Genomic DNA, 26181 nt, shown 5'->3' with positions numbered 1-26181 from the left:
GTTGCTTGTGCTTCTTTGCTGACCACATTTTCCCCTTCCGGTCAACTTTTCATGAATATACTTTGAAGAAGCTGCTCTCTGTGAACAGACAGCCTTCTCAGCAGTGACCTTCTGTGGTTTACTCTTCTTGTGGCAGGTGTCATGAATGTCTTTTGGCTGACTGTCAAGCCAGCAGTCTGCCCTGTGATTGTGGTTGTGTGTACTGAACCAGACTGAGAGCTATGTGGTAGTTATACTGCATAAACAGTGACTTGAAATGAAATATTGCCAGTGGTGTCAAAAGTACACACATTTGTTACTTAAGTAGAACTATAGATACTGCAGTTTAAAAACACTCTGGTAATAGTTGAAGTATCAACTTGACCTCTTTACTCAAGTAAAAGTGAAAAACTATGTGCTCCAAAACCTACTTAAAGTATAAAAGTATAAAGTAACCTTTAAAAAAAAAAAAAAAAAAAGGTAGATGCCACTACAACCCCTGACAAAAATTATGGAATCACCAGCCTCTGAGGATGTTCATTCAGTTGTTTAATTTTGTAGAAAAAAAGCAGATCACAGACATGACACAAAACTAAAGTCATTTCAAATGGCAACTTTCTGGCTTTACGAAACACCATAAGAAATCAGGAAAAAAATTGTGGCAGTCAGTAACGGTTACTTTTTTAGACCAAGCAGAGGGAAAAAAAATATGGAATCACTCAATTCTGAGGAAAAAATTATGGAATCATGAAAAACAAAAGAACACTCCAACATATCACTAGTATTTTGTTGGACCACCTCTGGCTTTTATAACAGCTTGCAGTTTCTGAGGCATGGACTTAATGAGTGACAAACAGTACTCTTCATCAATCTGGCTCCAACTTTCTCTGATTGCTGTTGCCAGATCAGCTTTGCAGGTTGGAGCCTTGTCATGGACCATTTTCTTCAACTTCCACCAAAGATTTTCAATTGGATTAAGATCCGGACTATTTGCAGGCCATGACATTGACCCTATGTGTCTTTTTGCAAGGAATGTTTTCACAGTTTTTGCTCTATGGCAAGATGCATTATCATCTTGAAAAATGATTTCATCATCCCCAAACATCCTTTCAATTGATGGGATAAGAAAAGTGTCCAAAATATCAATGTAAACTTGTGCATTTATAGATGATGTAATGACAGCCATCTCCCCAGTGCCTTTACCTGACATGCAGCCCCATATCATCAATGACTGTGGAAATTTACATGTTCTCTTCAGGCAGTCATCTTTATAAATCTCACTGGAACGGCACCAAACAAAAGTTCCAGCATCATCACCTTGCCCAATGCAGATTCGAGATTCATCACTGAATATGACTTTCATCCAGTCATCCACAGTCCACGATTGCTTTTCCTTAGCCCACTGTAACCTTGTTTTTTTTCTGTTTAGGTGTTAATGATGGCTTTCATTTAGGTTTTCTTTATGTAAATCCCATTTCCTTTAGGTGGTTTCTTGCAGTTCGGTCACAGACGTTGACTCCAGTTTCCTCCCATTCGTTCCTCATTTGTTTTGTTGTGCATTTTCGATTTTTGAGACATATTGCTTTACGTTTTCTGTCTTGACACTTTGTTGTCTTCCTTGGTCTACCAGTATGTTTGCCTTTAACAACCTTACCATGTTGTTTGTATTTGGTCCAGAGTTTAGACACAGCTGACTGTGAACAACCAACATCTTTTGCAACATTGCGTGATGATTTACCCTCTTTTAAGAGTTTGATAATCCTCTCCTTTGTTTCAATTGGCATCTCTCGTGTTGGAGCCATGATTCATGTCAGTCCACTTGGTGCAACAACTCTCCAAGGTGTGATCACAACTTTTTAGATGCAGTCTAACGAGCAGATCTGATTTGATGCAGGTGTTAGTTTTGGGGATGAAAATTTACAGGGTGATTCCATAATTTATTCCTCAGAATTGAGTGATTCCATATTTTTTTTTCTCTCTGCTTGGTCTAAAAAAGTAACCTTTACTGACTGCCACAATTTTTTTTTTCTTGTTTTCTTCTAGTGTTTCTTAAAGCCAGAAAGTTGCCATTTGAAATGACTTTAGTTTTGTGTCATGTCTGTGATCTGCTTTTTTTTTGACAAAATTAAACAACTGAATGAACATCCTCTGAGGCCGGTGATTCCATAATTTTTGCCAGGGGTTGTATATGAATTGAAAGCTTAATTTAAAAACTGATTCGTTCTACATGTGGCCCAAGACCCAAAACCCAAAATTACCCCCCAACACCACCTGCATGAAAATGTTTCAATTCTAGAAGCTCTGAAATGCAATCTGGGACTATTCCAGACAATATACTGCAGTGAGTGCAGCATCCATTTAGTGAAAAAAAACAAAACAAAACACAACTTTCCTTATTCAAATTCATTCCAGTAGTATTCTGCTCTTACTAGGATGCAGCAGTTTTCTAGTTTGGCAGATAGTTCTGGAGGAAATCACTGAAGAAATTAACACATTGAAAATATGGTTTGACCGAAACAAACTGTCATTAAATAAGACAGGGATGAAGTGGAGGTGTAAGAGTCACTAGGTGTTCACAGGAAACACTTATTTATTTATGTATGTATTTATTTATGTATGTTCATTGCTTTTATATTTTCTGTTGTGTTTCTATTCAGGTTTTTTTGCCTCTTTCTCTAAAATTGTATATAATAATCATTAGATTATTCATATATAAACAAAAATAAATTTAAGAAATATTACAATTTGAAAACAAATGCACCCGAACGTGATGAGAGCTGCAATTGCTTAATGCTAAGTTTTAACATTGAAAATGCCATAGACATGCTAACGCGTTAGCATCGCTCCGGTTTTTAAGTAATAAAATACATCTGTCAACTGTTTCAGAAGACCATAACAGGTCGGTTTAACATAGAAAAGGTAAATAATACTCACAGAAGTATGCTCTTTAGGGTTTTGGCGGTGGAAAATTAAGCGAAAGAAAGAATAAACGAAGCAATATAGGTCGAAGCATTGCTTCAATCTGCGAACCACTGCTTCGATTGGTTCACGGTTCAAAACAAAGCCATGCTGCAGAAAAGATGATTACAGGCGCACATGACGTGAAATATATGTGTATATATATATATATATATATATATATATATATATATATATATATATTTTTTTTTTTTTTTTTTTTTTAAACAAACAGCCTCGTTACTCTTGGCTTCAGTTTATATATATATATATAAACATTAAACTGAAGCCAAGAGTAACGAGGCTGTTTGTTTAAAAAATGTAAGGAATAGAAAGTACAGATACTTGTGTGAAAATGTAATGAGTAGAAGTCAGAAGTAGGCAGAAAAATAAGTAATGGAGTAAAGTATAGATACCTAAAAAGTGTACTTAAGTACAGTAATGAAGTATTTGTACTTCGTTACTTGACACCTCTGAATATTGCAGTATCTTAAGATACACTTTTTAAAAAACATTTTAGGAGTTGTGAGCCATAATTAAAAAAATAAAATAAATGCTTGAAACAGTCTGATCTATACGTAATGAGTTGAGAATATATTAATTTTCACCTTCTGAAATATATCTGACAAAAATGTTGAACTTTTTCATGTTATTCTAATTTTTTAGGTACATTTGTAAAAGTTATGTAGAACTTTTGTGGCTTCTTTAGAATGCGCAACAAACTATGTATTTCGTGTACAAGGTAAAAACTGTCACGTTGCTCCAAATTACAGTCTGATTTTTTTTTCTCACTTGACCTGATTTCACATTCCAGAGCACTTATCTTCCAAAGCAACCATTTATTTTCATTCTCGTTAGTTTTATCTGTTACATTGATAAGGAACTGTTGTAAACAACTGTATCGGGAAAATTCTAATATTGTATAGAACAATTTTTTATTTACTTTCGTTTATGCATTTTTACAGGCGAAAAGACCACTTCCTTCCTGTCTTTTTTAGTTTTTATTTTTAACGTCAGCCAATCACAATGGCGTTTCGTTTGCCGGCAACGAATGGGAAACGAGGAAATTATTTTACGTCAGTGGGTGTGATCCCACAGGAGGAAGTGTCACCAAGCAGCAAAACAAAGTTTTAAGGTAAGTGTGGAGGCTTTAATTGAGATCCACTTCGCAGTTAATCAAAAATAATCTGTGTGAAACACGTCTGTCTTGCTCGGTGTGAATTTTGTTCGACAGTGAAAACTTCAGCGGCCTGTGCCATCAAAGTTTTACGGTACTACGAATCGTTCGTAGTCCTGCCGAGTTTGTTTCAAAAAGTATTTGAAGCGTTTCATGTTTTTTCACGTTTGGTTTTGTTTATACATTGTCGGACATAACAGTTTATCAGAACTCAAGCTGTCCTCATATTATAATTTTTTTCAAAGCAAAGATGTTCAGTTTGCTTTGACAGGATACCCTTGATTAAGAACCTTTTAAAAACAGTTTGATACACTGTTGTTTAACGTTGTTTACATACAGTAAATGTGGTGATATATCGATCCATTTATATCAGTTTAAATGTCTGGAGATTTTTATATCACTTAAACACAGAAAAGGACCTGAACAAGTTCTCAAGTTCTTTCCCCATTACAAATCATATAATCATTCACACACACGTGTGTGTGTGTGTGTGTGTGTGTGTGTTAACACAAGTCTATATTTTGTTTTTCTGTTTTAAAAATGAAAACTGCTTTTCGATGTTTTGAGTTCAAAGTGGAAAATCTGATAAGTAATTCAACCAAAATTATATGTATTTTAGGTTTTACTTATTTTTGTTTATTTTTGTACTTTTGTTTTCTATTTTATTACCTCTGCCAACAAAGCTGGAGGAGGTTATCGTTTCACCCCTGTTTGTGAACAGGCTCTAGCCCACAATCTTTTAGATATCATTGCGAATTTTTGATTGAAGATTCATATCTTGATAGGCAAGAACTGATTCAGTTTTCAAGGTCACAGTCGGGAAAAATCTTGGAAAATAGGAAAAACCCATACCTTTTAACATTGAACAAATTTTCAAAAATGTCATAACTCTGTCAAAACAGATCAAAATTTTTTTTTTTCATATTTCAGAGCATTATGTAGGATGGTATCCTTTATCAGCTGACAAAGTCCAGATTATGGATTTGTGACATTTAAAATTTAACATTGAAAACCATAGTTAATGTACGAGGTCTTTTAGAAAAGTATCCGACCTTATTATTTTTTTCAAAAACCATATGGATTTGAATCACGTGTGATTACATCAGACATGCTTGAACCCTCATGGGCATGCGAGAGTTTTTTCACGCCTGTCGGTTATGTCATTCGCCTGTGGGCAGTCTTTGAGTGAGGAGTGGCCCACCCTCTTGTCGATTTTTTCATTGTTTAGGAATGGCTCAGAGACTGCTGCTTTGTTTGATTAAAATTTTTTTCAAAAGCTGTAAGGCACAACTGAGTGGACACCATTCGATAAATTCAGCTGGTTTTCGGTAAAAATTTTAACGGCTGATGAGAGATTTTGGTCTGGTAGTGTTGCCGTAAGGACGGCCCACGGCGCCTGACGGCGATCTGCGCTTCGAGGCGGCAGCGTCTCGCCGTTTCAAGTTGAAAACTTCCACATTTCAGGCTCTGTTGACCCAGTAAGTCATCAGAGAACAGAGAACTTTCAGAAGAAGTCGGCATGAGGAGTTTATTCGGACATTCCATTGTTAACGGACATTTTGTAATGAAAGAACGTGCGGGCAGAGTCGCATGTCGGGCCGGACCCGACCACGGGGGGTCGCGACAGGAAAAACACCTCCGTTGGAAACCTTAACGGGCAAGATGGAACATGCCCAAGCTGTTAAACAATTTCTCAGTTACTCACTTGTTGAAAGCCATCAAAAGCCGCCTGAATTTTACAAATGGTTTTCAACACGGAGGTGTTTTTCCTGTCGCGGCGCACACAGATTTGCGCGCACGTCTTTCTTTTAAAAAATGTCCTTAAACAGTGGAATGTCCGCATAAAGTCCTCATGCCAGCCTCTTCTGAATCTTCTCTGTTCTCTCACGATGTCCTGGGTCAACAGAGCCTTAAATTAGGATGTTTTCAGGTCGAAACAGGCCGACGACGGCACCTGGAAGCGCTGCGCGACGTCCCGCTCCGTGGGAAGTCCTTACACCGACAGAAACACCCCATAATCTCTCATCATCCGTTAAACTTTTCACCGAAAACCATCTTAATTTCTCGAATAGTGTCCACTCGGATATTCCTTACAGGTCCAGAAAAAATTTTGATAAAGCAATGCGCGCCGTCTCGAGCAGAGTGTGAAACAAAGGAATTCAGCCGAGAGGGCGGGACCACATCTCACTCAAGGCCTGCCCACAGGGAAATGACATCACCGACACGCGTGAAAAAACTCACGCATGCGCACGAGGGTTCAAGCATGATTGGTGTAATCGCACGTCATTCAAATCCATATATGTTGTGTGGGCCGCTGAAGAGGAGGTACTGCTGGCCCACCACCACAAGATGGCGCCCTGCTTGAAGTGCGGGCTTCAAGCACGAGAGGGCGTTGGAGCGACCAGGACTGACAGCTGTCACTCATCATCCGTACCAGCTGTCACTCATTCACTACTCATCACCACCACCATAAAGGCCGGACTGCAACTCCACCTCCTCGCCGAGAAATCAGCTACCATTCACGTAACTTCTCTGCTGACTTAACACTGACTAATAGTCTGAACTTCTTTGCAGCCGTTTTCCTGTGGTGTGTCCTTATCTGTGGGATTGGCGTTTGGTGTGATCAGCGACGGCTTCGCTTCACACCCCAACCAGATAAGTGGTTAGACAGGAGCTGCACGAGTGTGTGATTGGAGGTGGAGGTTCCCCCTCCCAATTGTATTCAGACTGTGGGATTACTGAGTGTGCGAACTCACACTCATCAGGACTGTCTCTGTTCTCTGCCAGCAGTACCGGGTCTGACTGCTGAAGACAGCGGCCACCTGGGGCGCAGGGCTTGGCGGCTCGGGTGTTCTTCAGCTCCGTTGGTGGTGGAAGCTGTGTGGGATCCGGCTCTTCTCTCGCCAGGCGTCTTCTATCGTCGAGCCTGCCCACACGTCACCTGGTGTATGATTGACAGTCACCATATTGTTGTTGTCTGTACGTCGTTGTGAGATTCACAACATTAAATTGTTACTTTTGGCTTATCCATTGTCCGTTCATTAACGCCCCCTGTTGTGGGTCCGTGTCACGACACTTTCACAACACATATAGTTAAAAAAAAATAAAAGTGTCGGTTTCTTATCTAAAAGACCTTGTATATTTTATATTATATCTTAATCAGACATGCTCCAATCACTCTCATATTTTAAAGTGAGGTGCAGACTGGCACTCAATATCACCTGAAAAGTTTGAGCCGGTGTTGCAGACTGAACGGTCCGCCCCTAAAAATTGGTCCGCCCTTCCTCCACTGCGCATGTGTCATTTCAGAGTATCTTCACCCATCGTGATCAATTGGATTAATGGGATTATTAACCATCAGATGACAAGGTAAAACCTCTTCAATTATTCTAAAGTCAGTTTTAAGCAGAAACAAGGCGATACTCTGACGCTTTGAAATGACCGACGTGCAGTGGACGCATCAGCTAGCAGCTCGTGTATTAGCGGTGCTCTGATCGCTTCCTCTGTCTTTTATGATTAAATAATGCATAATTTATGTGGAAATGATTGTTCAGATATGTGTTGCTGAGATAGATGATGACTGGAGTGCAGTTTTAAGATGAAACGAGGTGATAATCTGTGAACCGCGGCTAATGATGCAGGGCGGACCGTTTTTAGAGGGGACCATTCGGTCTGCAAAACCGGATCTGATCCAAATTGTGGATTTTGTGGACACTCACACTCACTCATCTTTAACAGCTTATCTGAAATCATGTTGCAGGGATTTTGTGGATATTTATATTGAAAAGCCCATTTGGTGTACATTTTGCATTATATCTCAGTCGAAAGTGCCTCAATCACTGTCATTTATACAATGAGGTGCAAACTCAATAAATAGACTAAGTTTGATCTGCATCTGATCTGTATTGTGGATTTAGAGGATATTTGAATTTAACATTGAAAAGCCCTTTTGATGTATATTTTGTAATATATTTTATCTTATGAAAAGCCACTTTTAACAGGACTTTGAACTTGAACATTTTTTCCATGGTACAAATTTGTGGAATTGGAAACTAGTGTTGATGGAGGTTTGCACTGTACGAGTGTGGTGCTCTAATTTCTTCTAATTCTGTTGTTGTAAACAAGTTACCATAAATAAATGCAAACATGTTAGTGCACTTTACTTGACTGAACAGTAGGGTGGTCCTTATTTTACCAAGGTTTGAAATTTAATACTCTGACTCCCTGAATAGGTTCCACTTGTTGAGAAAACATGCTGTGTAAAATTTTGTTTGTATAAATTAATTTTTCGAGGTAGCTCAAAAGCATTGAAATTTTGCTATTTTCATGCTATATAACACTATACAAACTAAAGCTTGAAACTTACCTGTGTAGGCCATCTAGAATTTCTAAGTGAACACCAGGAGGATTCATCAGGACTTTTAATATGTTGTTTAGGATGGGTTGGGGTACCATTAAGCTTTAGTTTGCACAGCTTTATGTAGCAGGAAATGGAAAAATTTCAGTGCTTTTGGGCTACCTCTAAAAATTAACTTATACAAACAAATTATACACAGGAACATGATGTGTGATGTAGGAACATCTCAAGGATGATCAGTGGAAACAGGATGCACCTGAGCTCAATTTTGAGCTTCATGGCAAAGGCTGCCCGTACTTATGTACATGTGATTTCTTAGTTTTTTGTTTTTTTTTTTATAAATTTGCAAAAATCTCAAACTCTTTTTTCACCTTGTCATTATGGGGTATTGTGTGTAGAATGTTGAGGGAAAAAAATGAATTTCATCCATTTTGGAATAAGGCTGTAACATAGCAAAATGTGTAAAAAAGTGCAGCGCTGACAATACTTTCCGGACGCATTGTCTATCAGGTCAGGTCAGCCAAAGGCGAATCCACACTAGCCAAGTTAATATGAACATATTTCACTCTGGACTGCCCTTTGCTAAAGATTACATCAACACATTTGTGACCTCCTTCTGAGGTCACAGATACGTTTAAGCATTAAATTTCCTCCAGAAATTATTGTTAAAGGACAGAAGGTACATAACAGTCAGCAGTTAAAATGCATGGGTGTAATTGTGGATGGCAGTTTAACCTTCAAAAATCACATTGCAAAACTTTCAAAAGCTGTTCAGTGCAACCTTGCTCATTTATACAAATGAGTATAGATGCAGCAAAACTGTTGATGCATGCAATGATTTTGTCACAGTTTTCATACTGTGCAATAACCTGGTCTTAAATGAATAATACATTAATGTAATTACTGCATAGTCTGTATAAGCAAGTATTGAATACTGATAAAAACAAATATCATTATTGCAATATAGGTTAAAAGCATAATTTGATATATTCAAGAATTTTCTGTTTCTGGGCAATGTTGGTTTTATGTTTAAGATCATCCACAATTTGGCACCACAACTTAAACAGTATGTAACTACAGTATGTGGTGGACCTGGGTTGAGGTCAACAAGAGCTGCTTCAAGGGGAGACTGCTCTACTAAATTTTGTTCCACAAGCTTTGGGCAAAATAGTTTTTCAGTGAAAGCAGCTGGTATCTGGAAGTCTATACCAGTGAAAACTAGAGATTGTAGGACATTGCAACATTTTAATGTTAGTTTAAAGACATTGTTGAAGCACAATCAGGTCTGTACTCATTGGGGGATTAGACTCTGAATGTGCTTTCATGTAGACTATAAATGATCTCTGTATTTATGGTGTAGATGTTTTGATGTGATATGAATTTGTTGTGACTGGCACTGGCATTAATAGGTGACTAGTCATGTTTGGAATAGCATGCTTTAGTCCAGTAAATAAATTCTGATGGTTGGACAAAATTGCAATAAAAAGCTTTTTCAACTGATCTGGGTAGGAAATCAGCTCTACTAGCCAGGATTAAAAAAAAAAAAAAAACCCTTCCAAGATCTGTGAGGTGCTAGTACCTTACCTTAAATTCCTGAAAATCCAAGATGACCACCACCGAGCTAAAAATTGCTTTAATTTCCTTACTATTGAAGATAGAAATGCAAATGAAGTGTCTATACCTATGTTTTTAATACAAGAATCATTTCTAATGATGTTTGCATCTTATTTTCAACCTTTTTAAGTGATTAAGGCACTTTACTGAGAAAGTTCTTGTCGAAATAATACAAATTCAAAAATGAAGACCTTGTTTATTGGTGGACAAGCAATAACAACATTTTGAAGCATGCAAAACAACTAACATTAATTTCTTTCTTTGGCATTTCTTAAGTCATCAAATTTTTATCTAGATTGACAATTATACAACACAGAAAATCATTTTAATATGATGGTAGATATCTTAGATTGTAACTTTTCAACTGCAAATGTGTCACCTTAATATGATGTGACTTTCATATACAAATTCCAAGGAAATACAACAGAAGTAAAACAAATTTATACAGTTCATAGCAGATTACTTCTCATATTCTTAAAGTCTAAACCTCAGAACATTGCAAATTTTCCCATTGCCATCGCCTTCCCTATTCCGTAAGGCCTTGACACAGTGTCACACCCTGTAACAGCGTGTAGATGTTGGGTGACCAACTTTCCTTGTTTTATTGGAAGATGCAGTATCTTCTTGCGTTGTGAAACCAGGGAAGTCTTTGTCTGTTAAGAACAGGGAGCCACATTTATTATGGTAGAGGACGTCTTCTGCAGGAAGATCAATCACGGAAGACAGACGTGTTTGTACCTGCATACCCCAGTCATCTTGCCTGCTGTCACAGTGATTAAGTATTTACTGCTGAAAGCCAAGTGTCATCACATGGCTGTACTGGTAGCTGGCCTTGTTCCATCTTTCCTTGGCAAGTGACCTTTCCTCAAACACTCCACAGAAAAGACAACATGTTTTAAAATTAAAGATGCTGTTGCTGTTGTCAGATCTCAGATTCACTCTAGATACACTAGATGGAGAAGGCTGGCATTTTTGAGCAGCTTGGATAGATTCTGGACTGGTGTGTTGATTTCTGCATAACTTATGCCTCAGATTGTAATGCCTTTCAGAATACACAATCTGGAATATCCAAGTTTCTCTCATGATTTGCTTTGTTTATTCCAGCACACCCCTTCTCAGTTAACTTGACATATTCAGTTGAATTGTGATGCTCTATTGTCTGTCCACATATGACACAAGCCGAAATTCTACCAGCTGCTTCAGTAACCTGAAAACAAGTACCAAGGGTCAGATGCAAATAAGACTGACCTTGTTTGAAATGTGTACACAAGGATTCACACAGGGTGATTATTCTCTGGGGAATTCCTAATGATGCTGAAACCATGTGCTGTACAACGTAATTTTTAAAAAAAGTTTCTGTATTATATGTTAACTCTACAATGATTGTGATTATTGTAAACCAGTAGTTTAGAACAATTACATCAATGTCACTTTAACAAGTGTATTTCAAACTTATCTTTCATGATGTTGATGAGATCTTCATCAAGAGCTATCAGCATGTTGCAACATCAAGCGGGGCTGATGACCTTACTCCACAGTGGCCACATACATGAATGGATTATGTTAAGTAGGACCTGTAATGCCCTACCGTATACAGATTTGCAAAAGGCTGCTGTGCTACAGTGTCAGAATTGAAAAAGCAACTTGCATAAATGAAATGCTTTATCTGTTTAGCAAATCTTCTTCAGGTGAAAAAAGGCTACAAATTAAGTGGATATTTTTGTATATGGAGCTATTTTCTCCAAATATACAACACCTAGCGTAAATGCACTTACAGAAATGACTTTCTTGGCATTAAAAACATATATGTATAAACCCTTAATTTGCATTTCTAGCTTCAATAGTAAGAAAATTAAGGCAATTTTTAGTTTGGTGGCAGCCATCTTGAATTTTCTGGGAATTTAGGGTACTAGCACCTTGGTAGATTTTTTTTTTTTTACCCTGGCTGGTACAGCTGATTTCGTACCCAAATCAGTTGAAAAAGCTGCTTTTTTTTTTTTTTTTTTTTTTTTTTTTTTTTTTTGCAATTTTGTCCAACCTAGATTAATTTTGTACCTTCTGGCAAATTAGCTGAACCTTCAGGTCTTTTTTTTTTTTTTTTTTTTTTTTTAGAAAATCCTCTAATATACCACTTCATCATGAAAACTCTATAACTGGGGATACAAAATGCAAAACATGGACTGCACTATTTCTCCAGTCATAGTCAGAGAAACCTATAACTTTTTCTGGGTTGTCTGGTTGTCTTGGTGGCTTTCCTCACTCTTCTTCTTGCACAGTCACTCTGTTTTTGAGAATGATCTACTCCACACAGATTTACCGCTGAGTAAATCTGTCTGCTCTATCCTCTGCAGACAAAGGAGAACTGGTCACAGAAAAGAAAAATGCTCATTTCTTTTGACCCCATACTAATACGCTGGCAATATCACCCAAGTCATCCAGAGGCATACAGTTTTAACTTATGGTTAAAATTTTAACTAAACTAATTTTGGACAAGTTATTTAAATTAACGTGATGTCTGAAGTCTCTCTGGTCTGGCCTCTGGCCTCTACTGGTGGTTGGCTGTCACTGCGGTATTATATCACTTCCTGTTCCGGAGCACAGCGGTGCTTTGCTGTATCTGTTAGCTGTTTAATCTGCGTAGTTATTGATCTAGATAACGATTTGTTTCACAGTGTAATCTTCACGTGCCATAACTAAAGCACTCCCTCTGCTGAATCACCTCTAAATTATTTACACATTATTCACTTTGTGTGTTTTTAGGAATTCGCTAGCTTAGCGCAGCTACTAGTTCTTAGCCGGTTTAGCATGGCGTCTTCTCCTGTTTCTCCCACACTTTTCTGCTCTGGGTGTGAAATGTTTAGTTATTCCTCGGCCTCCTTTAGCAGTAACGGTACTTGTAATAAGCATAGCTTATTCGTAGCTTTGGAGGCCAGGCTGGGCGAATTGAAGATTCAGCTCAGCACCTTAGAAAATCCTACAGCTAGCCAGGCCCCTGTAGTTGGTGCGGACCAAGGTAGCTTAGCTGCCGTTAGCTGTCCCCCAGCAGATCCTGAGCAGCCGGGAAAGCAGGCCGGCTGGGTGACTGTGAGGAGGAAGCGTAGTTCTAAACAGAAGCCCCCTGTACACCACCAGCCTGTTCACATCTCTAACCGTTTTTCCCCACTCGGCGACACACCCGCCAAGGAACAAACTCTGGTTATTGGCGACTCTGTTTTGAGAAATGTGAAGTTAGCGACACCAGCAACCATAGTCAAATGTCTTCCAGGGGCCAGAGCAGGTGACATTGAAGGAAATTTGAAACTGCTGGCTAAGGCTAAGCATAAATTTGGTAAGATTGTAATTCACGTCGGCAGTAATGACACCCGGTAACGCCAATCGGAGATTACTAAAATTAACATTGAATCGGTGTGTAACTTTGCAAAAACATTGTCGGACTCTGTAGTTTTCTCTGGGCCCCTCCCCAAACGGACCAGGAGTGACATGTTTAGCCGCATGTTCTCCTTGAATTGCTGGCTGTCTGAGTGGTGTCCAAAAAATGAGGTGGGCTTCATAGATAGATAATTGGCAAAGCTTCTGGGGAAAACCTGGTCTTGTTAGGAGAGATGGCATCCATCCCACTTTGGATGGAGCAGCTCTCATTTGTAGAAATTTGGCCAATATTATTAAACCCTCCAAACCGTGACTATCCAGGGTTGGGACCAGGAAGCAGAGTTGTAGTCTTACACACCTCTCTGCAGCTTCTCTCCCCCTGCCATCCCCCCAATACCCCATCCCTGTAGAGACGGTGCCTGCTCCCAGACCACCAACAACCAGTAAAAATCTATTTAAGCATAAAAATTCAAAAAGAAAAAATAATATAGCACCTTCAACTGCACCACAGACTAAAACAGTTAAATGTGGTTTATTAAACATTAGGTCTCTCTCTTCTAAGTCCCTGTTAGTAAATGATATAATAATTGATCAACTTATTGATTTATTCTGCCTTACAGAAACCTGGTTACAGCAGGATGAATATGTTAGTTTAAATGAGTCAACACCCCCGAGTCACACTAACTGTCAGAATGCTCGTAGCACAGGCCGAGGGGGAGGATTAGCAGCAATCTTCCACTCCAGCTTATTAATTAATCAAAAACCCAGACAGAGCTTTAATTCATTTGAATGCTTGACTCTTAGTCTTGTCCATCCAAATTGGAAGTCCCAAAAACCAGTGTTATTTGTTGTTATCTATCGTCCACCTGGTCATTACTGTGAGTTTCTCTGTGAATTTTCAGACCTTTTGTCTGGCTTAGTGCTTAGCTCAGATAAGATAATTATAGTGGGCGATTTTAACATCCACATAGATGCTGAGAATGACAGCCTCAACACTGCATTTAATCTATTATTAGACTCAATTGGCTTCGCTCAACATGTAAATGAGTCCACCCACCACTTTAACCATACTTTACAAGGATTCAAGGATTCAAAGGAGTTTATTCTCATATGCACATAGGAACATGTTCCCTGCACAATGAAATGTGTTTACTGCATTTAACCCATCCTAATTGCCAGTTAGGAGCAGAGGTCGCCTTTACGGCGCCCTGGGACCCAGCTCTAGATGTATGTCCCTGCCCTGAGTCACAAGCAGGGCTGAGCAAACCTTGACTGGCTTCATGACACACTTAACATACAACAACACACATAAGCCGGTCCGGTACATAAACACACATAAGAGCACACACAAGGAGAGTATTAGGAAAGAAAAAACCTCCATTGCTGCTGTGTTGAACACACACAGCACCACTGAAGCAAAAAAAACAACCCATAAGCACAGAAAACAGTCACAGAAAAACAGTAAACAATCACAACAGACGACAGCCGAGACTTGAATGTGTCCAGTGTTCAGACAGACAGCCCAGAGGCCGCCCTTGGCGCCATCAACAGGCCTTATCTGTCCATCCTGGGGGGGATCCCAGTCCTGAATCAGTCCACCAGAGTCCAAGGTCCCACAGTCAACATCACAGGACTGGAAGGGGGAAAGACAAGAGAGGCGGGGTAAGACGAGGAGCGAGGCAACAGGAGTGTTCCTCGGGGGAGGATTTTATCTCAGCGGCCTTGAAGGGCAGCTGGTGTTTGGAAACCAAATAGATATCCAGATTAACAGATGCCTGAAAGATTCCACTGTCTGAAACTTCAGAGTGGCTCCCAAATACATCTGAATAGAGGAGAAGAGATGTGGTCATTACTGACGATCAAAGCGGTTTTCCAGTGCAGCCATTCTCCCCGAGATGGATTCCAATGTGCGGTTAACACCCGCCGACTGAGCTGACACTGCCCTGGACGGGCCAATTAATGCCGCCTCCACCTTCTTAATTTTCCGGTAAACCAGTGCTATGGCCGCTCCACACAGCAGAAACCCGGTCACCACAGCTCCAAATAAGTAAACATCTTCAATGTCCTCCACAGACAACGTGTACAGGCACATGACTTGCCACCTCCGCCAGCTGTCCATCACGTAACCTGCCACATGTGTCCCGGCAGGACAGGTTGGGTCCTCCGCTCCCGAGTGTCTTGTAGAAAAAATAGTGTCAATTGCATTCAGAGACCACTTGATTTGATCCATTTTGCCGTTTCCAGAGGAGCAGGGCTGGTAGCCTCACAGACAAAACACGCTACAGTAGCAGGAAAGTTGGGGAGGGAGGAGGAAAGAAAAATGCGACCGTCCCGACCGAGAGCAAGAAGGCAAAAAGTTAGATCTTGTTCTGACTTATGGTATGGAAATTGAAGACTTAACAGTATTCCCTGAAAACCCCCTTCTGTCTGATCATTTCTTAATAACATTTACAGTTACTTTAATGGACTACCCAGCAGTGGGGAATAAGTTTCATTACAGTAGAAGTCTTTCTGGAAAGCGCTGTAACTAGGTTTAAGGATATGATTCCTTCTTTGTTATGTTCTCCAATGCCATATACCAACACAGTGCAGAGTAGCTGCCTAAACTCTGTGAGTGAGATAGATTATCTCATCAATAGTTTTACATCCTCATTGAGCACAACTTTGGATGCTGTAGCTCCTCTGAAAAAGAGAGCCTTAAATCAGAAGTGCCTGACTCCGTGGTATAACTCACAAACTCGCAGCTTAAAGCAGATAACCTGTAAGTTGGAGAGGAAATGGCATCTCACTAATTTAAAAGATCTTCACTTAGCCTGGAAAAAGAGTCTGTTGCTCTATAAAAAAAAGCCCTCTGTAAAGCTAGGACATCTTACTACTCATCACTAATTGAAGAAAATAAAAACAACCCCAGGGTTCTTTTCAGCAGTGTAGCCAGGCTGACAAAGAGTCAGAGCTCTATTGAGCCGAGTATTCCTTTAACTTTAACTAGTAATGACTTCATCACTTTCTTTGCTAATAAAATTTTAACTACAACCCCTGGCAAAAATTATGGAATCACCGGCCTCGGAGGATGTTCATTCAGTTTAATTTTGTAGAAAAAAAGTAGATCACAGACATGACACAAAACTAAAGTAATTTCAAATGGCAACTTTCTGGCTATAAGAAATCAGGAAAAAAAATTGTGGCAGTCAGTAACGGTTACTTTTTTAGACCAGAGGGGAAAAAATATGGAATTACTCAATTCTGAGGAAAAAATTATGGAATCATGAAAAACAAAAGAACGCTCCAACACATCACTAGTATTTTGTTGCACCACCTCTGGCTTTTATAACAGCTTGCAGTCTCTGAGGCATGGACTTAATGAGTGACAAACGGTACTCTTCATCAATCTGGCTCCAACTTTCTCTGATTGCTGTTGCCAGATCAGCTTTGCAGGTTGGAGCCTTGTCATGGACCATTTTCTTCAACTTCCACCAAAGATTTTCAATTGGATTAAGATCCGGACTATTTGCAGGCCATGACATTGACCCTATGTGTCTTTTTGCAAGGAATGTTTTCACAGTTTTTGCTCTATGGCAAGATGCATTATCATCTTGAAAAATGATTTCATCATCTCCAAACATCCTTCCAATTGATGGTATAAGAAAAGTGTCCAAAATATCAACGTAAACGTGTGCATTTATTGATGATGTAATCACAGCCATCTCCCCAGTGCCTTTACCTGACATGCAGCCCCATATCATCAATGACTGTGCAAATTTACATTTTCTCTTCAGGCAGTCATCTTTATAAATCTCATTGGAACGGCACCAAAGTTCCAGCATCATCACCCTGCCCAATGCAGATTCGAGATTCATCACTGAATATGACTTTCATCCAGTCATCCACAGTCCACGATTGCTTTTCCTTAGCCCATTGTAACCTTGTTTTTTTTCTGTTTAGGTGTTAATGATGGCTTTCATTTAGCTTTTCTGTATGTAAATCCCATTTCCTTTACGTGGTTCCTTACAGTTCGGTCACAGACGTTGACTCCAGTTTCCTCCCATTCGTTCCTCATTTGTTTTGTTGTGCATTTTCGATTTTTGAGACATATTGCTTTAAGTTTTCTGTCTTGACGCTTTGATGTCTTCCTTGGTCTAACAGTATGTTTGCCTTTAACAACCTTCCAATGTTGTTTGTATTTGGTCCAGAGTTTAGACACAGCTGACTGTGAACAACCAACATCTTTTGCAACATTGCATGATGATTTCCCCTCTTTTAAGAGTTTGATAATCCTCTCCTTTGTTTCAATTGACATCTCTCGTGTTAGAGCCATGATTCATGTCAGTCCACTTGGTGCAACAGCTCTCCAAGGTGTGATCACTCCTTTTTAGATGCAGACTAACGGGCAGATCTGATTTGATGCAGGTGTTAGTTTTGGGGATGAAAATTTACAGGGTGATTCCATAATTTATTCCTCAGAATTGAGTGAGTCCATATTTTTTCCCTCTGCTTGGTCTAAAAAAGTAACTGTTACTGACTGCCACAATTATTTTTCCTGATTTCTTATAGTGTTTCTTAAAGCCAGAAAGTTGCCATTTGAAATGACTTTAGTTTTGTGTCATGTCTGTGATCTGCTTTTTTTCTACAAAATTAAACAACTGAATGAACATCCTCCGAGGCCGGTGATTCCATAATTATTGCCAGGGGTTGTATTAGAGAAAAAATTACTCATAACCATCCCAAAGACATATCGTTATCTTTGGCTGCTTTCAGTAATGCTGGTATTTGGTTAGACTCTTTCTCTCCGATTGTTCTGTCTGAGTTATTTTCATTAGTTACGCCCTCCAAACCATCAACATGTCTATTAGACCCCATTCCTACCAGGCTGCTCAAGGAAGCCCAACCATTAATTAATGCTTCGATCTTAAATATGATCAATCTTTCTTTATTAGTTGGCTATGTACCACAGGCTTTTAAGGTGGCAGTAATTAAACCGTTACTTAAAAAGCCATCACTTGACCCAGCTATCTTAGCTAATTATAGGCCAATCTCCAACCTTCCTTTTCTCTCAAAAAGTCTTGAAAGGGTAGTTGTAAAACAGCTAACTGATCATCTGCAGAGGAATGGTCTATTTGAAGAGTTTCAATCAGGTTTTAGAATTCATCATAGTACAGAAACAGCATTAGTGAAGGTTACAAATGATCTTCTTATGGCCTCAGACAGTGGACTCATCTCTGTGCTTGGCCTGTTAGACCTCAGTGCTGCTTTTGATACTGTTGACCATAAAATTTTATTACAGAGATTAGAGCATGCCATAGGTATTAAAGGCACTGCACTGCGGTGGTTTGAATCATATTTATCTAATAGATTACAATTTGTTCATGTAAATGGGGAGTCTTCTTCACAGACTAAGGTTAATTATGGAGTTTCACAAGGTTCTGTGCTAGGACCAATTTTATTCACTTTATATATGCTTCCCTTAGGCAGTATTATTAGAAAGCATTGCTTAAATTTTCATTGTTACGCAGATGATACCCAGCTTTATCTATCCATGAAGCCAGAGGACACACACCAATTAATTAAACTGCAGGAATGTCTTACAGACATAAAGACATGGATGACCTCTAATTTCCTGCTTTTAAATTCAGATAAAACTGAAGTTATTGTACTTGGCCCCACAAATCTTAGAAACATGGTGTTTAACCAGATCCTTATTCTGGATGGCATTACCCTGACCTCTAGTAGTACTGTGAGAAATCTTGGAGTCATTTTTGATCAGGATATGTCCTTCAATGCGCATATTAAGCAAATATGTAGGATTGCTTTTTTGCATTTGCGCAATATCTCTAAAATTAGAAAGGTCTTGTCTCAGAGTGATGCTGAAAAACTAATTCATGCATTTATTTCCTCTAGGCTGGACTATTGTAATTCATTATCAGGTTGTCCTAAAAGTTCCCTGAAAAGCCTTCAGTTAATTCAAAATGCTGCAGCTGGAGTACTGACGGGGACTAGATGGGGAAAGCATATTTCACCCATATTGGCCTCTCTTCATTGGCTTCCTGTTAATTCTAGAATATAATTTAAAATTCTTCTTCTTACTTATAAGGTTTTGAATAATCAGGTCCCATCTTATCTTAGGGACCTCATAGTACCATATCACCTCAATAGAGCGCTTCGCTCTCAGACTGCAGGCTTACTTGTAGTTCCTAGAGTTTTTAAGAGTAGAATGGGAGGCAGAGCCTTCAGCTTCAGGCTCCTCTCCTGTGGAACCAGCTCCCAATTCAGATCAGGGAGACAGACACCCTCTCTACTTTTAAGATTAGGCTTAAAACTTTCCTTTTTGCTAAAGCTTATAGTTAGGGCTGGATCAGGTGACCCTGAACCATCCCTTAGTTATGCTGCTATAGACTTTGACTGCTGGGGGGTTCCCATGATGCACTGAGTGTTTCTTTCTCTTTTGCTCTGTATGCACCACTCTGCATTTAATCATTAGTGATTGATCTCTGCTCTCTTCCACAGCATGTCTTTTCCCTGATTCTCTCCCCTCAGCCCCAACCAGTTCCAGCAGAAGACTGCCCCTCCCTGAGCCTGGTTCTGCTGGAGGTTTCTTCCTGTTAAAAGGGTGTTTTTCCTTCCCACTTTTGCCAAGTGCTTGCTCACAGGGGGTCGTTTTGACCTTTGGGGTTTTTCTGTAATTATTGTATGGCTTTTGCCTTACAATATAAAGCGCCTTGGGGCAACTATTTGTTGTGATTTGGAGCTATATAAATAAAATTGATTTGATTTGAAGTTTTATAAAGTGAAAATATCAGATACATGTTTTAGTTTTAAAGTAATGCACTAATTTTGAAGGTTTTAGTGTGGACATGCTGTCTTCAGGGGCATTATGGGTAATGTCAGTACATTCACGATAGAAGAAATGCATTTGAGACGCTGTGATCAGGCTCCACACGGACAACAGCACTTAACTCTTTGTATACTGTGCCTAAAACGCTCGTGAATATTGTCAGATCCCGCTTTTTAGATACACGGCACACGCTCACCCTCCGATGAGTGTGTTTGTGTAGAAAACCAGCTCTCCGTCTCTGGGGTCCGACCTTCATTTCTCCACGGGTATTACCCGGCAGGGCTGCACAAAGGCTGTTCAAGCTGGTGGCGAGGAGATTCGTCTAGCTGCTCACTGCCTCCATCCGGACGTCCACCCCGCTGAAGCTGATCTTGCACCCCGGTCGAATAGCCTTCTCAGGAACCAGGATACGAACCGGCCACGCCCGTTAACGGCAGCTCTCCTCTTATGGATCAGGGCTCTTGGAATGTTGCTAGATTTTAAATTTAGTGACTCGTACAGCGAGTCCCCAGGATGTGTTATTTTCATTAAAAAACCAGACTAACCTTTTAGAGCCTTTTGATGTTGTACACCCAATAAACTTTAACTTTTACACCTTAAGAAGCATCAATAATCCAATGTCCAAGCCTGAACACTTTAACTGCATGCTTGGAAATTTATTGCAGGTTTTGCAAGTGCCAATAACATAATCAAAATAGGTTATATGGTGATAATTTCACAACAGTAATTCAAGTATAATTAGAATAATGATTGGCAGAGATTTTTGTTTTTAATTCAATAATTCTGACTGATCTTACTTTGACTGGGACTGGATTGACTTCTTAACAATTTTTTCTAGGAGTGAGGGAAGGAGGTTTTTGAGTTTAGAGTCCCCAGCTCGATGAACTTGATTTCCTCTTCATCAGCTATTAGTCGTTAGCTGACCACGATCCTCGTGTGATATTGTAATCCTTCAGGAAGTTAATCCACATAAGAATTTATTCCGTCTTCAATCAACCAAAAGTTGATCTAATCCATTCTGGTATGCTGTGATATTCCTTGAGAGAGAAATCGTTGAACATTCCCCACTCAGACTTAAGGCCAGTGGTTATTCTCCATTGTTCTGCTACTCCGTGACTGGACGGCCTGAGTGGGAGTTGAAATCTCTCTCAAATGACCTTTTATGGCTCCAGTCCTCTCACTCCACGATTCCAATTGCTGCTCACAAGATGGTCAAGTCTTGTGATCTCCTCGTAGCAGGGGAGTAGTGGCAACAGCACCTCTCCCTGGAAGAATAACCCCGTTTCCTGGTGTTTCAACAAGTTATATATGTTCTTGACTCCAGTCGTCCTCTTGGTTGATCTTGGATGATCTTGGTTATCATGGGGATGCTGTTGACTCAAAACCTCCTCCCTTCTCCTTCTGCTTTACTGGAAATCTCCGCAGCCCCTACCAGTAACTTATTTTTCAAGTTCCTCTTTTCTGTTAAAACTTCAGCTTTTCTGAGAATTCATTCTTTTAAGTCATTTCTTCAAAATCACATCAATCATATTCAATCATTTCATTACAACTCTCTTTTACGTAAAAACAATTCATATGATCATATACAAACATTCTCATTCCTTATTCATTTCATATTTTACCAACATCTTACTCATTTGATCAGTTGTTTAACATCAGCTTTTCCTGCCCTGCTTGCGACATCTTCTTCACTTCCTCTTTTTCTCTGACTCTGCACTCTTTATGAAAAACAACTCATATAATCATTCATTTCACTTATTCGTAAAATACATTTTCTAATCAACTCTTAATTTTAACACATTAATACTTCATTTGATCATACTTGTCATGTTAGAATCATTCTTAGACATATTCCCTCATCTTCACCACCGAGTTCATTCCGTGGGCCTCCCCATTTGCAATGGAAAAGTCCGGTATGACCTCACTTACTCCTGGAAGGTACTAAACACTGTGCAGTTTAATCCAGCAGCATGTATATTAATTCCATGGCACGTATTATATTCCAAGATGAAAATAAGATGAAATCAAGCTTAAAGTCATCTTTCCTGACACCCCCTCCATGACTTGAAGCTCCGCCGATCTCTCTATACCTCCATAAAAACATCCTCGTCGTCGTCGACAGGATGAAGGGTGAGCACTTCTTTTCATCCACCATCGGAGACAGTACAGGAGGAGCTGGAGTTGAACGACACTCATCCAGCACCACGTACTCCTCTCCCCCCACCTGTAGATTGCCGTCGCCGTATATTAATTCCATGGCATGTATTATATTCCAAGATGAAAACAAGCTTAAAGTCATCTTTCCTGACAATATATTCTCTGGGTTTATAGATGTTGTTATTGTGTTTGTTTTATGTAAAAATGCCAGAAGAAGCTCAGGCTGCTTCTCAATTATTTTCAATTAGAATCATTGCAATCGATTCCTGTTTGCTATTTAGAGTCCTGCTTATGCCAAACACTGTCTGTCACCTTTGTTCCAGAGTAATATACAGTGAGGAAAATAAGTATTTGAACACCCTCTTTCAGGTTTGGAGTTTCAGCTCCCTCCAAAGATTTTCTATTGAGTTCAGGTCTGGAGACTGGCCATGCCACTCTAGGACCTTGAAATGCTTCTTACAGAGCCCCTCCTTAGTTGCCCTGGCTGTGTGTTTGGGGTCATTGTCATGCTGGAAGACCCAGCCATGACCCATCTTCAATGCTCTTACTGAGGGAAGGAGGTTGTTTGCCAAAATCTCGCAATACATGACCCCATCTATCCTCCCTTCAATATGGTGCACTCATCCTGTCCCCTTTGCAGAAGAGCACCCCAGATGGTTGGTAGGTGTTCAAATACTTATTTGCAACAGTAACATACAAATAAATAATTAAAAAATCATACATTGTGATTTCCGGATTTTTTTTTTTTTTTTTTTTTTTTTTTTTTAGATTTTGTCTCTCACAGTGGACATGCACCTAAGATGAAAATTTCAGACCCCTCTATGATTTCTAAGAGGGAGAACTTGCAAAATCGCAGGGTGTTCAAATACTTATTTTCCTCACTATATATAAGATGTCTGAAATTCAGTTTGCGTTTATTAGATTCCACGCAGCTTAAACGTAGCAGACACGGATTATCTAGAATTGTGTTTTGGCAAGTTTTCACGGTCTCTACTGCCATCTGTTGGCCAGTAGTGTTCATGGCAGTATTCGCCCTAAGCTGTGCAGCCACTGTACAATATCGGCTCCAGCTCAAACTGTATGACAAAACTGCATGGTGTAAAAGTTCAGAGCGCACGATGCGATCTCACTGCTCACATTGTACGTTCAAAAACCACACGTCGTACTCTTGTTTCCAGAAGCAAAATGTAAAGAGAAGATTTTTTTTTTTTCAAACTTTATTTACATTTCTTATTTTTACAAAAACTCTCGATGGGAGACATCAAAGTTTTAACAAAAAAACAAAACAAGACTTTACATAAGTTGAAGAAAGGGGGGGGGGAAGAAACAGAAGCTGTTCTCCCAAAGAGATGATCACTGTTTATGCTCTCTCCGGTGTTTGCACAGGCACAGTGTGAGAGGTTGGATGCTTGTAGCACTTCAGCACTTGGATACCCTCATGACGGCCGACCAGAATATCAAACTGGTTTGATTTTATCCGACCATACAATTGCCGATCAGGAGGTGGTCGTGAGAGATTAAACGCAGCTCATTACTCCATGTATACTATACGATGCAGGGCACGCGATTATGCTGAAACTCAGCACAATCCAAAAAATTCTCGCACGAGTGAAAAATTGGCTGAAAAGGGCCAAACTCGCACAGTGTAAGGCCAGCTTAAGTACTGAGCATCTGGGCTCCAGTAGATGTGTGCTATTTATTTTGACTCTGGTTATATCAGATGGTTATCTAATTACCATATTTTCTGCACCATAAGGCGCACCAGATTATAAGGCGCTGCCTCAGTTAGCGGGTACTTAACCCTTACAAAAGGCGCACGCTAAAACAAACAGTCTACAAAAAAAAGGTCACGGAAGCAAAACATTGAGTTTATTTGAACTTTTTAACAACTTTGAACTACCGGTATTTAACAATATGGTACTCACATTATTTTTTATTATGGTTCTGTCACAAATCCATCGAAGTCCTCATCTTCTGTGTCTGAATTGAACAGCTGGGCAAGTGTTGGTGATGTGGTTGGGCTGGATCTTTTTTTCTGTAATCTTGTGTCTGCAGTAGGTGTGGAAGATGGCCAGCTTTTCTTTGTAATCCGCTGGGAGTTGCTGTGCCACGGTAGTCCTCGCGTGGATAGAGAGCTGGCACCTTTTCATAAAACGAAAGCACCAAGACGGACCTCCGTCAAAGTTTTCGATGCTCATGTCTTGTGCTATCGTTTTTGCCTTCAGCTGAATGGTGACTGTAGAGACGCTTCTCCCGGCTGTTCTTTGTTCGATGACCCATTGCTCAAGTTGGTCTTCCAACTGTGGCCACCACACTTTGTTTCTGCAGAAACTCCGTTTGGTCTTTTTAACTTGGCGCAGTTCATTTTCTTGTTTCCTCCACTTACGTACCATCGATTCATTGATCTTGAATTCTCTCGCACCTGCTCTATTACCATGAACAACTGCGTAACTGATAGCCTGCATTTTGAATTGTGCCTCGTAAGCATCTCTTCGCTAGCGCCATTTTCGGGGGTCCTTAAACAAACAAATGTTGTTTTGCAGGATACCTGTAGTATAACTACCGGAGGAGTGGCGGAGGTAAGTGTACGTACCACGGACTCACGGACTCTTCTCTGATTGGTTTATCGCTGGTAGCGTCCGTACTCTACGCCAGTGATTTTCAACCTTTTTTGAGCCGCGGCACCCTTTTTATATTTACAAAATCCTGCGGCACACCACCAACCAAAATAATATTATAATTCTATTACCTCTGGTTTTGCGCAAAACCCAGTTATCACAATAGAAAATCAATACAGAAAACACCGCATTTCGAAAATCCTCAAGCATTTTGCGCTCTGATCGCAAGTGTTTTTAGATGTGTCGACACTTTTATTCACAATAATCTGCCACTCTAATATTCACGGAGCGCAGAGGCTGCCTTCAGCGAACTCAGTTGTGAGCGAGAAGGCCCAAGTCTGACCATGGTGACATCAACGCGGTTTCTCCTTCCCCAGAGGAGCCATGCTCCGTGAGCAGCTGAGATTCAAGCTGTAGTCAGCAACCCGTAACCATGGAGATGCACAACGCTATGTGCGCAAGTATGTACAAAACCACCATGTACGTATGTAAACTTACGCAAGTCAATTTGACTTTATCGACACTTCAAATATATGGCTTTAGTTATGCAAAATTCTGTAATGGAGAAATTGTAGCTCTTCACCCAGTTTTGTTTTGCTTTGAGACCACGTTCATTTCACTGTGTGGGATCAGCATCGTGGTCCCTGCATCCAGTCGTCTCCTGCGGTCGACTGCTCTCTGGCGGGTGCAGCACCTGTCCACTTCACCTGTCGGGAGCAGCTACTGCACTTGAGAGGCCCATAGACCCCCCCGGGACTGTCACTCGGGAGCGGCTGTAACCAGCTCGCCCGGACCAAGACCCGTAATCTGGGCCTCCCGAACCATCACCCGTGTGTAAATGTTAAATTCGTTTGCTATGACCCGCTAAGAGGCAGTAATTTTTGTCTGTTATTGTTACATAAAAGGCCTGTTCTAGTGTAAATTGTGGTTCTTAATTGTAACTATTTTAACAAATATTAAATCTTGTGAAACGCTTCCCAGATACTTCCTTTGTTGTATTTCGTTTGGTATACATTTGTTAAGTATTATTTCACTCTGTGGGACAATTTATATTTAATGATTTTTATTGTTTTTATATTAAATACAATTTTAGTTTAACAATTTTCCACCTTATTTTTTGTTA

General features: G+C 39.9%; 1 protein-coding gene across 1 annotated transcript in view; it reads left to right on the top strand.

Annotated features, from left to right (window-relative positions):
• The first annotated feature begins 3951 nt into the window (after positions 1 to 3951).
• Positions 3952 to 26181, top strand: part of tradd (tnfrsf1a-associated via death domain) — a 76791-nt gene continuing 54561 nt past the window's right edge. Inside the window, exon 1 of the mRNA XM_034189628.1 lies at positions 3952 to 4072. The gene's annotated coding sequence lies outside the window, so the exon portion shown is untranslated. The remainder of the gene's footprint in view (positions 4073 to 26181) is intronic.

This window comes from Thalassophryne amazonica, chromosome 2, assembly GCF_902500255.1.
Source record: "Thalassophryne amazonica chromosome 2, fThaAma1.1, whole genome shotgun sequence".
Taxonomy (NCBI): domain Eukaryota; kingdom Metazoa; phylum Chordata; class Actinopteri; order Batrachoidiformes; family Batrachoididae; genus Thalassophryne; species Thalassophryne amazonica.
The sequence above is the reverse complement of the archived record's forward strand: the minus strand, read 5'-3'. Positions and strand labels throughout refer to the sequence as shown.